Source organism: Zonotrichia leucophrys, chromosome 9 (assembly GCF_028769735.1).
Source record: "Zonotrichia leucophrys gambelii isolate GWCS_2022_RI chromosome 9, RI_Zleu_2.0, whole genome shotgun sequence".
Taxonomy (NCBI): domain Eukaryota; kingdom Metazoa; phylum Chordata; class Aves; order Passeriformes; family Passerellidae; genus Zonotrichia; species Zonotrichia leucophrys.
In genome coordinates, this window is record NC_088179.1 from 6,358,035 (window position 1) to 6,372,490 (window position 14,456).

At 41.4% G+C, this 14,456-nt stretch overlaps 1 protein-coding gene across 3 annotated transcripts in view; it reads right to left on the bottom strand.

Annotated features, from left to right (window-relative positions):
• The window catches only part of STAG1 (STAG1 cohesin complex component), a 151,510-nt gene that overhangs the window by 125,606 nt on the left and 11,448 nt on the right, over positions 1-14,456 (bottom strand). The window lies entirely within an intron of this gene.

A 14,456-nucleotide genomic window follows, 5' to 3' on the forward strand; every position in this document is an offset into this window, starting at 1 on the left:
CCTTAAACAGATTCTCAATTCCCATGAGATTCTCAAGAGCAAATGCTAGCTAAAAATTGTAACCCCAGGAGTTAGCTAAGGGAACATTTCCTCTAGGAACAATCCTTACAGAAAATACAAGGAAGACACAAGTTTTCATTTCTCTTGTACCTGGTCCTACCTCCATTTCCCTACAAATTATTCAAATAAATGTAAACATTAATCTATAAGCATTGCCTTCACCCTTGAGGCAAAGGTAGAGCAAGCTTTTCCAGAGCACACAGTATACACAAGTATATGTAACATAACATTTAGCTATCATTTGAATACTTCAAAAGTATCAAGGAAGTTTTTTATCCAGGGGTTATACCAACACTTAGCACTCCCACAAATCAAAACACAGAAAACATGACTACATATCAAAGAATAATAATCGTTAAAAAAAACCCCAAGCCAACATAGAACAGATATTTTCTTTTCCAACAGGACTTTGGGAAGAGCTTTCATACAATGGTTGAACCAATCTGATTGGCTGCTGTTGTTTAAAATGCAGTCCCTGCTTTTTCCTCCTGCTCCAGATCACATTTTCCTACTCTTTTTTTTTTTTCAGCAGCTTGGATAATCCCAGTGAATGGAGACACAGGGGACACTGGAAAAGGAGAGAAGGGAGGAAGCAGACCCAGTCTTCCCGCCCTCCCTGCTCCCATGCACAGCAATTCTATCATATTGATTCCATTGAAAATGCAGCACAGCTGCAGAACAAAGGAGGCAACATATAACAAAGTCCACATAAAACACTCCACACTATATATAACCCGAGAGAAAGCCATTAATTGAAGTATCATAGTACACTTCCTACATGTTACATTAATTTCATTTATGACCATCCAGAATGTGCTCCCATAAGTCATTATTTTTGTTATCTTAAGGCAGTGTTAATTCAAGATTCAAAATAATGGCCTAGGTATAGGCTGATCACTCTAAAAGAGATATATGAATGCTCTCTAACCATAGCAGTAAAAATTAAAAAGTAAAGAAAAACCCAGGAGACACTATTGAAGAACTATTTCAGAGAAAAACACAAATGCAAAGTATTTAGGATAAAGTCCTTTGCACAGCACTTCTAGCTCAGTTTCAGAGCAAAACAAAAAGCAGAGTCAGTAGGAAGCAACATCTGAATGAATGTCTGGGAATGCCAGTCACTACTGCCCACTGCCCTGAACATCAGGCACTGGGGCTCCTCCCTCCCATGGCTGCACTGGCACTTGGCTTTCTGCCCATTTGCACAACCCAGGAAATCATCTAGCAATTTTCAAAACTGTTTTCCAGTTGTTTGTGTTTGGATCAGCTCCCTGAACTTGCTCATCCCTTGATTGCATGAGCACAGGACCAGGCCTAGGGAAGAGACAGGAACAGCCAGGAGAGAACAGGACCAGGGGATCTGCACTGGCCTAAACTGCTACAGAAATGTATTGTACCTTACTGAAAGATCTTAGAAAAAGAAGGAAAACCCCTCCAGTTTCTCAAAACTCCAGTGTATTCTACAAATGTACTTCAAAAATAGGTGCTAATGCTCAATAAATACAACACAGTGCTTTTGGATCAATGAGTATGGATTCCTTTCCTAACAAAACTCTAAAGATGTCAAAGAAAAAGCAGTGTCAGATTAAGGCCATTTGGAGGTTTTTTTAATAATCTTTGCATAAATAGAAAGCATCTAATTATAGCACATGATAGCCGGTTTCTTGCCAATCCGTGTGATATCCTAAGTAAGCGTTTTCTCCACAAAATTCTCTTACACTGTTTTGAGGGGAGAGGACAGGGAGGGGGGAAGGGCTACCTTCTTTCTGACTCCCATTTCTCATTTTTCTACCAGTATTAGTCTGCATTAACAGCCAAATCATACACACACACTCACACAACACTGCCAGTGACCTACTAGAAAGTTGCTATAGCAACGACTGCTTTCAGAAATACACGTTGTGCATTTTAAGTGCCATCATAGTGTAACTCATCTGTCAATTAATAACCATGCCTCACAGGAACACACCACATACTCCAAAAAAAATTAACAAATAAACACAGAGGCTTTATGTCCACAAAAGGAAGCACTGGGAAACCCCGTGTGGGCTTAGACTCACTACCAATGGAAAAAACCAAACAATGACACATATTTAGCACCAAGATGTAACTCTCACATTCCTGTTTAAGTGCACTCAATTCATGAAGTATGAAACAACTTTAGTCTTAAAAGGGGAAATCACTTGTAAATATCATTACATGTCTAGTTTAAGTAACTCCAACTTAGTTTTAAAATCATCTATAGTAACATACATCATTTAATTTAGGTTTCTGTTACATTTTGAGTGAAATCTCTAATAAGAAGCAATGGATTTGAAAACATATTGAGTAAATAAAAATCTGAGTATCTACTTTCAGCCTCAGTAGACTTCATGAAACCCTGTGGCCAGGTTATTTCTAATTAGCCATCAGACTAAACCTGTGACACTGTCCCTTTCTCTGGATGCAGGTGTCCACCAGTTTTTGGTGATGTGTTAGATACAAAGCATAAACACAGAAAAGGACTGAACATCTAAAACGTCAATTAGTTATTCACAGAGAGAAAACTTCAGGAAAATTCAACTAGCACAACTGGAAACTCAAGAATACTCCAGTACTACCCAGAGCAGCTCTTTGTTTTCTTTCCCAGCCCTGCCGTGCACCAGCAGGTGATTTTCAGTCAAGTCCATGCCCTAAGGTCCAGTTCTTCTGTCTCAGCTGTGGCACATGTGCTGTCCATGGACTGTCACTGACCAGTGCAAGGTCAGTGCACTGCTAACTGCAGAATATTCTCTGTACAGAACACAAAGGCTAATGCCTGAGCTTTGCAGAGACCCTGGATCACCAAGGGCTGTCTGCATCAATGGCATGGTGAGAAAGCCTGCAGAGCTTCTGAGCTCCAATGTGACCTTGAAAAGTGTTTCAGTTTCCTTTTTCACATCCTCTAAATCCAGTCCAAATCACATGACAAATTCTCTCACATGACAAAGATAAAAATCACTTTCCTGTAATGTTTCTTTGTTTGAGATGAACATCAAGCTCTCACAGCACCCAGCCTTTGACAATATACTGGTAGTGATGCCAGCTGAAATCCTCCTGGGTGTCAGAAGACAGAGTAAGAGGCCATGCTGGTTTCAGCTGGAGTAGAGTTCATTTTCTTCCCAGGAGCTGGTATGGGGCTGTGTTGGGGTCTGTGCTGAACCCAGGATGATAATGGTGACACCTTTCTGTTCTTGCTGAGCTCACACAGAGCCAGGGCCTTTCCTGCCCCTCCTATGGCAATGCCAGGGAAGGGCAGAGGGTGCCTGGGAGGGGACACAGGTGACCCAAACCAACCCAAGGGATATTCCAGACCTCATTAATAGTATATGAAATGGAGAGAAGAGGGAAGAAGGGGGGACATTTGGAGTGATGGCATTTATCTTCCCAAGTCGCTGTTACCTGTGTTGGGCCCTGCTCCCCTGGAGGTGTGGAACTCCTGCCTGCCTGTGGGAGAGCTGAATGAATTCCTTGGTTTAATTTGCTTGTATGTGCAGCTTTGCTTTCCCTGTTAAACCAACCCTCTCTCAACACATGAGCTGTCCAGCTTTTACCCTTCCATTCTCTCTCCAATCCTTCTGGTGGGGAACAGCAAGTGTGACTGCAAGGGCCTGGTGGCTGGGAGGGACACAAATCCTGCCCAAAGCCCTGCATGAGCTCAGGGAGCTCCACCAAGAACCCTGGCCTGGTTATGTGTGTGCAGCAATTCCTGTAGGGACTTTCCACTCATCCTGGACTTCACAGGGAGGATTTTCTAAAAACTGAACCACAACTAATCCTTTTAGTTTGGATAACAAAGACCACCTTTGAAAGTCTGATTCTTATACATACATGAAATATACTGTAGGAGAGTTGTGAGATACACATCCCTCCAAGGCAGCAAGGCCCAGAGTCAGGGTACAGGGGCAATTCTATCTCCCTGCATCCCACTGACAGCTCACAGGAGCAAAGCAGGCAGAGGCACAACCAACCGGTATTTCAGTTCTAGTTATGGTTAATGTAACGCTCTGAAAAGTCTCTGAACAGCAAAAAAACCCCTGCCTTAAAATCTCCTTTCTCACATCAAGATGGAAGAACTTTTTTCCTCTTACCTGTGGACAGCTGGCAGCAGTCATGAGGCAGAGGGCTAGTTAAAAACTATTGTAAATGCAATAATGCTCTTATCTTTCCAGTGAGATACTAACAGACATAGCTCTCCAGGTTTTATAACAGGAAATCTAAATTGTAATTACCTTTTTTGTAAGTCCAGAATTTGGCTGATCACAGTTGCATGAATCACACCTTTAAATAATTTACAACAGCAAGATATCCTCATCTTCAAAATTATTAAAAAGTGGTGCCATTTTCTGGCTAATTGTTTTAAACATATGTACAATAATAAAAATACCACCTACAATAATAAAACACCACATGGGGCAGCAGAAAGGCCTGTAAAGACCAGCACTTTTGCTGAGGCCCAAAGCCCAGTCAGAAGAGAAATGCATGTGTGTAGTCATACTCCCCAGAACACTCCCAAAGTCCATACCTTTCCAGCTGCTTGTATTTACACACATTAGATTCTGCATCAGTATTATCTTTTTATGTGATACTTTTCATTCCCTAATATTATAAGTGAGTCCTTTCTTATTCAAAAATGTAATTAAATCTCACCCTGGCAAACCCCTCTGACAATAAACCATGCAGGTCAGCTTTCATTACCACCTACATTCAGTACTACAGCTGCTCTCATGTCTTTCCAAATCCATCTCTCCCCTCTGGACCTTTCCCTTTATTCAGGACAAAATTCCTGCTTGTCCTGACATCCACCCTGGTGTCTGGGGGCACCAGGTGAAGTTACAGAGCAGTGGCTCCTCAGCAGTCAGAATGCCATGGCCATTCCCACTTCTCCAGCCACACAGCCAGGCCGTGCTGGAATCAGCTTTCCAGCTTCTCCTTTGCACTTTCAGGGGGTTGGTTCCTCCCACAGCCCCAGTGTGAGAACCCTGATCATGCAGAGTGAGACCCCAGCAGTTTCCTCTCCTCCTCTTTCCATGACTGTGCCTCAGGGACTGCACATTCACCAGAGCTGGGACACCTCCCTGTCAGGGACCACCATCCCTCTTTGCTTTTTTATTCCCTGACCCAAATGGAGGTTTCATCCTGTCCTGTCCCAACCCTCCCTTGTTCTTGAGTCAGTGCCCCCCTTTACATTGCTGTCAGCAAGGTCAGGTACGCCAGCAAACCCCTCTAAATAACTACTTCTCTAATGGGGGCTCAGATACTTCATATCTCTTCCTGGGCCTCCTCTTCTAAGAAACATTTCCAGTTGAAAAGTAAAACATTCACCATTTCAGAATAGAGTCCTCTGAAACATTAAGCACTGCACACTATGCTGGCAAGAGCACAAAGTGTGGCAAACAAGGGCAGAGGATGGAGGGAAGCTGGATGTGCCTTCAGCAGCTGCCTACAGTGAGTTCTGAGCTCACTGTTTATTCTTACCTGCTGCCAGAACACTCCCCACAAATAATGTGCTGACTACCAGACCTTAGGTCCATCATTTCTGGGGTTCTTTTGATCCCAAAGATGAACCTTTAACATTTTATCCTGTGCACTGCTGCTGTCTCACTGTTAAGAGGAGATACAGCCTTGCCCTTCACATAAACAAGATATTTTACAAAATCCCACTCTCCCTTTCTTCATAATTTGCCATTGTAATTAAACACTGGAGCTCTGACACTTATAATTGAAAATTCATGTGGTCCTGAGGCTTCCACTTTTTCTTCAGGTGTAAGTCAAAAGGCCACATTAATGCCAGCTTTGCTATCAGGATCACAAGAACATAATTTCTTACTAAATTAATACATTATCACTAACATGAAAAATTGATGGTTGAAGTGACTCCTACATGGCTTTTTTCCAATAATCTGTTCATCATTAAGATAATTCCCACATTTTAATTCTTGAAAGACACTTCTAATAAGGCTGTAGGACTCACCAGGCTTTTCTTTTATTTAAAGGTTGGGTCTCCTCTTTGGTTTTAAACTGTCAATGGTTATATTTATTAGCTAACTAGAAATAATTTCCCATTTGCCATCAGCACTGCATAAAACTCAGTTTGCACTGAAGAGTCAGATTTGAAGGCATCAAATTTAACCTGAAACCTCAAACAAGCTGAATTTTTCCAGTTAATGAATCATTACTCCCAACTAGCTGTCAAATTTCAAAAGTAATTAATACAAATAAACTGCTTCTTAAATTAGAAGTAAAATACTAATCCATAACAACTTATACAATATGCATCAAGTATAATAAAATCATATTTCTTCTTAGGATCAAGGTGCATTCCCATTCTGCTGCCCAAGGGGAAGAGGCTTGGTGCACCAAGGCCTCTGCCCTCAGCCACCAGAGGAACAAGGAGTGGAAAAGCAGCCCTGGAACCTCCTCCTGAGCCAAGGAACAGAAACAGCCACTGGAGCACAGACTGCTCTCTGTCAATGCACTAAATGGATTATGTGGCTTTGCAAGAGTCAGCCACAATCCCACTTGAAAAATAATGAATTTGCAAGAACACATCATAAGCCATCAAATGAGATCTGAAATGTGATCAGCTGCTTTGTGGGGATTTCTGAGAAGGTACAACACACATTTTTCTGTCCCTCCTGATGCCTTTCCTGGGAATGTAACTGCTCCAGTTTAAACTGTGATGAAGATTTTCTTCCAGAACCAGAACACGAATTCTGTTTTTAGGAACCACAGAACCAGAAGTCTTTGCTGCCATGCTGATACACCGATAAAGCTCTCTTTGTAGGTTTTGGCCAACTGAAACTGCTGCACGCTTTCTGTTCCTTTCTGTTTGTCTTTTCCTGCAGTTCCACAAGCTGTGGAAACAATGAAGCTTGGTTCTCCACAGATTACTGCTCTGTAACTCTGTTTGGATTCTCTAAAATCTAACAACAATTGAAATCCTGCTCTTGCTTTTATTTAGAAGAGTGTGTAGAAGAGGGGTGGGAAAGAGTTGTTAAGAAAGAAACTTTGGCCAGTTATCTACCTTGACCAAAACTGCAGGAATTTGTTATTTGGAAACCTCCCACCCCCTCCAAATTTCATTGAAATTAGTGGCTGTGCTCTGAAGAGACATGCAGCAACTCAATCCTTCTAATGCATTTAAATAATGTGTTATGTCAAACCACAAAAAATCTGAATCCTATTCAAAAGACCAAAAATTAGCAATATTAAAGTACCCCAGCATCTTTCCCTTGTCCCCTCCTCTGTCCCACTGTCCTGGCAGTGACAGGAGTGACTCAAACACTTGCAGAGCCACACTGCCTTAGAGAACCAAACTGAACACCACAAATCAGCACAAGGTGACATCAAACTGCCCATATAGATATAAATCAAAAGAACAAGAAAAGCCAAGACATTCTCCAGAAAACAGCTGTTAAAATTCTTGGGTTTCTCTCCAAGTAGCTTGTATTTGCCAAGAATTTTTAAGCTTCTTTTCTACCTTAGAAGCATTTGGAATAAACACAGACAATTAAATGTGTACTGCAGAACTGTTTTAAAGAATTGATTTCTCTGTTTCCAAACTAATATGTGTTCAAAGGATTTTGTTTCAAAAATCTTCCAGAATTCAGCAGTTACACAACTCTTAATCCCAGAACTTTAGTAGCACAGGATGTAATGCTCAGCATTTGCCCTTCTGAGTTGCTGGCTTTTTTACTTGTTTATTTTTTAGTGGAGGAAAGAAAGGCTCAAGAATTAGGGAAAGGAGGCAATACAAGCAAAAAAACCCCTTAGATTGCTATGTGGCTTCTAAGAAACCATACCATAATCTCAGAGAGGAGGAAGCTGTTTCTCTGATAATATGAAAAGCAGTTGTATGAACAGGCAACATCAATGAATGCTGAGGGTTTAGTGAATTATGATAAGGGCTCAGGATGAGAGGCAGCTTCCTGGTCCAGGTCAAGTTGATTTTGTCTGCTGAATGAACTAACAGCATGATCACTGCCAGAGAATAATTTGAACATGTTAATCCTGACATCCTCTCTAAATCTGAGTTGAACCCGAGAAATTATGAAGTGCTGTATTGATCAGGGTCCTGCTAGGGGAAGAGCTGAAGAGCACAAAATTGCAGTGCTCAAAAGGAGCCCTGCCACTATTTCATGGAGAATTCAGTCCAGTGGTCAAGGTAATATCCACTCACCTGAACAGCTAGGTGTAACAAGAACAAACACTTTCTGATTTGAGGAAAAGCCAACTAAATATTTTCCAGAAATAATTCTCAAGGAAATGCAGTGAGTGTAAAACTTAGAGAAAAAGAGCAAATAAAAACATTTCCAAAATTATTTGTCCAGCAAACACACAAGGTTGTAATTCTATTTTGGGTTTCAAAAAGAGTGACTGGACATGCTCAAACTCCATTTAGGGAAGGCATAGAGCCTAGAACAGCTAGAATTCAACACAAATCCTCCTGTATTCCTAGAGAAAGGCAGTGATGTTCATCAGGAGTCAATGATGCTGGGGCTAATCAAAAATTACTCATCAGCAAACACAGGTATCAATGAACAAAGATTACTCATAATAAACATAGTTTAAAAGGGAGTTCTGCATGTCTCCCTGTCCCAAAGGATTTAGCCTGAACCTTCAAACCTGCCATGGCCCAAACCAAGAATGGCAAAACCATGTGCTAAAGAATCATCACCAAAATTTCAGCAGAAAGGGGCACATCTCGGTAATCCTGATTATCCCCGGGGAAAGCAGATAAAAACAAGTTGGTGGCAAACTGAAAGGCTCCATTCTATTTACTTGATCTTACCCGTTTTAACTGAGCAATGACACCTCAGTGTCACTGATGTACCATTACCTGTCTGGAAGGAGAGGGTGGATGGCTCAAGAACACAGGTAATGTAAATCTCTTTTGGCAAAGTGCCATTCCAGGTGACAACTCAACATTCAGATAATCCTTTAAGCCTCTAAAGAAACTGGTGAGCCTTTGTATCTTCTTGCCAAGTAGCTTTGTCCCATTTCCCAGGAGCTTCTTGGCTACTGTTTGAGCTTATCCAAAGGCCTGCAGGTGGATTAGGAGTTTGCCTGGATTTTCTCTGACTGCTGCAGCACCAAAAGGGTCATCCAGAGCCAGCTGAAAGCAGAGCTTTCCTTCTTTTCTTCAGGGAGCTGCTGCTCTCCCAGCAGTAGTAGCCCAGCAAGGTCAGATTGAGAAAAGGGTGCCAAAAATATTTCACCAGCTAAAAATGAGGAAGCTGCTTGATTAGGCATAAAAGTATAGCTTTTATTTCAACTGTGCTATCAGAAGCCCTAAAATACAAAAATCTCAGAAAATACAAAGTAGACCAAAAATTCACAACTTAGTCTCTAATCCCCTATTAACTGAAGTATAAAATTGGATAAACATGCAAAGGACTATGTTCTTCAATTCTAGTAAGGACATGGGAATATCTCAAATTATACTAGCTATGAGAATAGTCTAGTTTCATGTTTCTTAGTCATTCAACTAAATCTAGTAAGAGACAAGAATTTAAAAGCAGATTTTTCTTTCTACACTCTCCCTTGTGAGCTGCATGAGGATTTTTTCTTTGCTCAACTTAAATTTTATATATTAAAATAGCATCCTTAATTACTGCTTAGAGCTTATATGAACTTTCAATGTCCAAATTTTATTGCAGTCATTTTAATACCCATAATTAGATCGTTCAGGTTTTTAATGCTAAATACTATAAATTACTGAGTACTCTAACACTTCAGTTTTCTAGTACTAAGACAGATATTTAATATTAGAGATATGACAGCTTCTCCCATTTAAAGTGGCTGAGCTCACCTCCCTACTGCATTACACAGCTCATGTTCAATACACTCCAAATTGCCAGTGGCTCTTTTCATCATTAATTACATTTTTCAGGTCCAACACTAATCGATTTCCAGCCCATGACCAAGAGAAGAGAGCAATCCCACCTCTCATTCTTTACCTCAGCCTGGCCTGTTCTGCTGTGATTACCATGTTCTGCTGTCTCTGTCACACTCAGCTTTCTAAATAATGGGTTTCAAGCAGGATACACTGCTTTAATGTGCATTTGTAAAACCTGTAGCAAAACACATTGTCAGTCTGTCCCAGGCCCCCAGCCACGTGGGAAGGAGCACATCCCTGCAGGATTGCTACCTGCCCTTCTCACACCTGGCTGGAAGAGGAAACACGAGAAGAATGAGGGCTCCAAAAGCCCTCCAACTCCAGTGTGATTCCCAGTACTGATTTTTACATTTCTTTATCAAAAATGCTCTGGTCTTAATACTGCCAAAGAGAAAAAAGGGAACTGACTACCTTTTTAAACTAATGCTTGTAGGTTTATTCCTCTTTTGCAGGAACATGGGGAATTACTTGTGCACTTGCTATGGAAAGCACCTGTCTTACCTGCAGGCTGAAACTCGGACTTCACTGTGCACTTACAGCACCCTGAAATATATCTGCTGAAAATCACACCTCCTTCCTAAGTACAGAAAGTCCTGAATATACAACTCCCAGAGAATTCACAAGTAATTCCCAATCAGTATGTGGAGCAAAAACTCCACCCTTCAATGTGTTTGAGGTTTTCATACCTGTGGCGTTTTTTTTCTTATAGTACTCAATGAAAAAAAAAAAAAAAAAAGCAAAGCCAAATCCTGTCTACAAGTTGTTACTTCTGTAGGTACCATTCAAAACCAGAACAAGATGGGACCTTGCAGACAGAGCCCCTTGAGCAGATGTGAGATAACCCAGAGCCTGAACATCCCATCTAACAGAACCTGTGGGTACTGCACTCTTACAGAACTGCCTGTTCCAGTGCCAGCCCTCTGAACCTACAGCAGCACAGAAACCCAGCCCTGAGCACTCCCAAACCTTCCTTTGCAGTCAGAACTCAGACAACTCTTCAACACTTTCATGTTTTATTTGTTTTATATACTGTATATATGTTATAAAGAATATTATATAATATTGTATGTTTGATTCACATATTAACTGCAGGCAATACAGGCACCTTGCAGTTCCAGAGACACTGGGCATGCTAACAGAATGCAAAATAAGAGTTATTTGTTTCAGCAAAATTACCCACACTGAAGCTAAAAACATCTCTCCAGAATTCCTAGGGCAATGCTGAGAAAATTTTGTCTTTAAAGCCATAAAAAGTTTCATAAGCCCCTTACCAGTGGGCACAGAAGCCTCTTGCACAAGTTTTCAATTATTCCTCAGAGGAGGGAGCACTGATACACAAACACAGTGAGCAGAGATGGAACAGCTAATATTTCTGTAACAGGAGTGTCCATGTGCTCTTTGCAGACAGAAAATATTTCTCTGACACAAAAATGCAATTTGGCAGCCACATTTGAAAAAAAGTTGTCATTTAGAGTAGCTGCTGACCTCACTAAAACACCACAAGAATGATCTGTGAGAATGGGCTATGAGATTAATTGCCAAAGGAAGAAGAAAGAAAACATAGTGAGATTTCAGTTCACTAGAAAAAGGGTACCCAGAACACATTGCAAAGTATCATTTTTAACAGGACAGGTTTTACAATTCTTAAAATAATTTAAAAATTAACATTTAAAGGGGTATTTATTATTGATTGTTCTCTACTGAACAATTTAATTTCTAATCTGCTTGCAAACTCCCAGACTGATGAAGACCTGGATAAAATTAAATCCCATTACAGGGAAATGGAAGAGGAAAGAATCAGCACAGTATTTAAATACTGACTTGCAAACATAAGACATTTTCCTTAAGTCAACAACTGACATTAGCAGAGCAAGGTGAGATTGAAATGAGCCCCTGAAGTCTGTCACCTGTTTCTGAGCAGAACCCCCAAGTTACAGGGGAAAATGAATCTTATACATCTAAAAGTTCTTAAGCAAAGATGATTTTAGGAACAAACCACTGTCAGCAGCTGGTGAGATTCCTGCTCCTGACACCCAACCATGCAGTTCTTGGCTGTGAGAAGCAAGAAATTCTGCCTTCAGTTATTATACCCCTTATTTAGTTGTTTAGCTTCCCCCTTCCATGGCTGTTGTTTTTATCTGTTATAGTGGGTTTTTTTTAATTTCTTACTTAAATTTTCAGAAAGAGTTACAAGGTTGTGATAAAACAGCACAAACTTTTTCTTGTTTTAACACCAAACTGTTGAGTCTGTTAACCAAGAACTTCGATACAACCACTGTGAAGAGGAGGGGCAGGGAAACAGTTTTGGAGCTTGATCAAGAAAAGGATTCTTAAAAATAATGCAGTCTACAGAAAACAGAGCAAAGAGAAACTGGCAGAATTGTGCACTACACGGATGAAAGCAGTGAGAAAAAGTCCTAAGACTGAATAGATTTTGATTTAAACATTTAAAGCTCAAGCTCCTCATACACACAGAGTGCCAAACTCTCAAGAGATCTGAGAGTAGTTGGTTTTTTTTCCCCTTGGATTTTTGAGGCCTATTAGAAGGGAAAGTAAGAGATTGATGTCAAGGCTCTTCCTATTCTATTAAAAGGGTGATATATTGGTAAGATAAGTGATGTAATCATGGAGATGAGCTTCCCTGGGAGGTACCCTGGAAGGATGAAGTGCTGATGGCCTGCATCCCAGCTGCAATGATAGGGAAGAAAGCCATATTCCCAAAGAACCAGCCAGGTTCTTGGGCACTCACTCATTTCCTGCTGCCCCACCCAGTAGAATGCCCAACTACAGCACAGAGGCTGCTCCATCAGCCTGGGAGCAGAGGGCACTGTCACTGCTGTGTGACACAAAGGGCACCCCAGCTTTGTCCCAGACCCGCACGGGGCACTGTCCCCTCCCCGGGGCATGGCCAGGAACAATCCCCAGCCAGGCACAGGACCCGGTGCTCCAGCAGGAGCCAAACTGCCCCTGGAGGGAGCAGGGACAATGGTGAGGGGACAGAGGCTCATCAGTCAAATGGAGACACTTGGGGGTGACAGGAGGGCAGCTAAGGTGACAGCCTGTCACATAAAAAAGAGCTGGAAAGCACTGACTGAGGATAAAAAAAGCACTTTAAAAAAATATTAGGTACATTCATCAATATAAAGCTAAGTGAACAAAATTCAGTAAAGCCTAGAAAGTACAACCTAGTTCAATTCACTTACTTATAAATTCATCAATTTTGAATTTTCATCCCACCTCTACCAATATAGCCCTTTGACAAATTAGCTTGTAAAACACAGCAAAAGGCAGTTTCAAAATAAGTAAACAAGGAGTGAAATCCAGGTTCCAAATCTTAATGCACTTAAACCAGTAGAGCACCAAAGCAGATCTGTCTGAAGCTATTCCCTGAAAATTATAAATTGATAAGAAACAAATGCTGTGATATGAGGAATCCAGGATACAAACAGACAATAAATAAATGTTGCTAATGATGTACTAACTAGAAGACTGGTTTCAAAGCTCAAAACATCTCTGCTTGGTACAAAAATGTACCTACAGTTTGGAAGAAACAAAAGCTGCAAATGCTGTCCATGCTGTAAGACAGCTGTTTCCTGGGAAAATTTTAGGGCAAGTCTGTGAAACACACAGATTACATTCACATTAAATGTATCCCTTTTTAACTTTTTTAGCATATTTTAATTTTCTTTCCCAGATTTTCCTCTTACAGCTGGTATTATACTTTTACCACAAAAAAAAAACAAAACACCCAAGTCTTCCTTCTGTATTGTCAAAGTCATCATGAAGATTTGTACCATTTTATAATAACAAAAAAGCAGCATTTGAAATCAAAGGATGTGGAGAAACCAATGTTCCATGTATGCTTCCAGCAGCTTGATGCTGCACAAACAAGGCAGCCTCTTTCTTCAGAGCTCTTCATGAATATTGAAGGCTGCAGCTGATGAAATGACAGCACAGCCAGAGCACCAGGCAGAGCATCAGGCAGAGCTCCTCCCCGGGAGCAGGGGCAGGGCCTGGGCTCCTCTCTGCTGCCATCTCAGCCAGGGATCGATGCTGTGCTGGTGCTGCAGCCCCACCAACCCCACAGGGGCAGCTGGCCCTGTCACAGGCCCATACCCATTTGTTTCACCAGTGACAAACCCTCCCCACGCAGGTGCCATCCCTCCCTTTGTGACAAGGGTGACCGTGGCCCTCGGGGACAGAAATCCAGAGTGACTCCAGACACCCAAGCACAGGCTGAGGCAGATTCTCAGCCCCTGGGATGGCCTGCAAAGCCCTCCCTATTTAATAACAAGCAAAATAATGAGGGAAGAGCAAGGGATTCTTGTGACGAGCTTGTCACAATAAATAAATAAATAAATAAATAAATAACAATCCACCTCGCACCACTACATCATCAGCATCAGAACAGAGTGCCCAGTTTGGAGGCCCAGACTCTGAGATATGAACTGACAGGAGAGACTCAACAGAGCTGTAA